Source organism: Antechinus flavipes, chromosome 5, assembly GCF_016432865.1.
Source record: "Antechinus flavipes isolate AdamAnt ecotype Samford, QLD, Australia chromosome 5, AdamAnt_v2, whole genome shotgun sequence".
NCBI classification, from domain to species: domain Eukaryota; kingdom Metazoa; phylum Chordata; class Mammalia; order Dasyuromorphia; family Dasyuridae; genus Antechinus; species Antechinus flavipes.
The window spans coordinates 195,796,222-195,798,152 of record NC_067402.1 but is presented as its reverse complement, the minus strand read 5'-3'; positions in this window follow the sequence as shown (position 1 = coordinate 195,798,152).

Sequence of the window (1,931 nt, the reverse complement as noted above, 5' to 3'; positions counted from 1 at the left end):
AACAAAGGAGCAGGAGAGAAGCCTATTTCTTTATGCTCTTGTATGTGTTCCTCTACTGATTAGAAACAAATATCTAATGAAAAATTAGAAATAAAAAAATCTGAAGAAGGCATTGTGTTCTGATTTTAGCATTAGAGAAATGGAAAATTTCTATATCCGCATGGTAAAGTAGTGAGAGTAAAATTGTATTTGGGCATAGAATTAGTAAATTCTTGATTTCAAATTTACTAGCTAAGTGACATTGTCATATTCTCTCTGGCCTAGTTTCCCCATTGGTAAAATGAGGTTAAAAACACTTGTAATATCTCTTATTGAGTTGTTGTGAAGAAAGCACTTTATAAATTGTAAAGTACTACATGGATTTGAACTATTACTCTTCTGTGTCCCCTTCTGTGAGCAACAGCAATCCTCTAAAATCCCCTGGTTCACCATGTCATCCTCACAGCCACCTTTCCTTTATCCTATGCTTTAATGTTTTCCCTATGTTTTGCAACTGGGATGTCCTCGTTTATCACCCTGATGTTGTCTGTTCCTATAGTTTTCCTTCTTCCTAGGACATTGTTGTTTCAGAGCAAACAGAGCCTGAGTTAATCCATCCTAGAGATTAATCTCCCTGCCTTGCTTTCCTGGCTTCCACACAAATGGGATTTAGGTATTCTAGAGGCCATTGTGGGAGAAGAGTGTATTGAAAGGAAAAATAGAGAAGAAGGTACTGAAGGTCAATGCAATTAATCCACATGCATGCAATAATAATACATAATTTCATACTCACTATCACCTATAACAGTAATGGCATTTTTTAGAGAAAATTATGTCAGGTTCAAGGAAGGTTTTTAATCTATTTGTAAATTAATTGTAAATTAATGCTTTGAAAAGTGGGTTTTGATAATAATGATATAGACTTTAATAAGCTTGGAAAGAAGCCCACAGGCCCAAGAATGTGTGTGTGTGTGTGTGTGTGTGTGTGTGTGTGTGTGTGTGTGTGTATATATATATATTCAGCACTGGAAAAACTGGGAACAGTGTATTGATTTATTGATTGTCTTAATTTAGGACATTGTAATTTTATAATTTCCACATAATCAGTTTCCTTTGTAAACTTAGTTTATTCAATGCATTAAAGATGTCAGTGAATAGAGCACTTGGCCAGGAGTTACAAGATTTAAACATAGAATCTCTTGCTTCAAATCCCTAGATCAAACCTGAACTGCTGAGACTGATGCTCTGTGACAGTGGACACGCCACCTGTCCCACCACTCCTCAGCTATAAAATTAAAATAATCCTGAAACCTGCCTCATAGGATTGTTGGGATAAGATGAGATATTTGTAAAGCTCCTGGTAATTTCCATATAAATGCTATTATTATTTTAAAACATATGGGCTTCACAAGGATCTAAGACACAAAAAAGGTTAAGACATTTAATAAACACCCATTAATTGATCTTTAGCGGTGGGTCGAGGAATTTATCAGATCGATCAGGGATTCCCCTTATCAACCATTCTCAGTTAAAAAAAAAAAAAAAAACAAACAAACAAACAAAAAAAAACACCTAAAACGAGATGCCTCAGGTTTCCCTTTCCCAGATGGAGGCTGGATGACCGCTTGACTAGCATATTATCCCAGTGGCGGGAAGCTTCCTTTCAAGTACAAGTTAGACCAAATGGTTCCAAGGATCCCCAGGCTTCCACCTCTCAAATTGTGTAGTTTAAGAACGAGGCCTTTGGGTTGTTATGGTTTCCTGTAGCCGCCCTGATTCCCGTAGGCTCCACAAGAAAAGATAGTTTAGGCCTGCGGGTCAAAGTTAGGCCCGTGAGCGGGGGGTCGAGCCACGGGAGTTACCGCCACCAGGGCGGATTTCGGGTAAGGAAGATGGGCAGACCCGGGAGCGATGAGGGAAAGCAGGGAGAGGATTCTAGGGAAGGAAGGAGC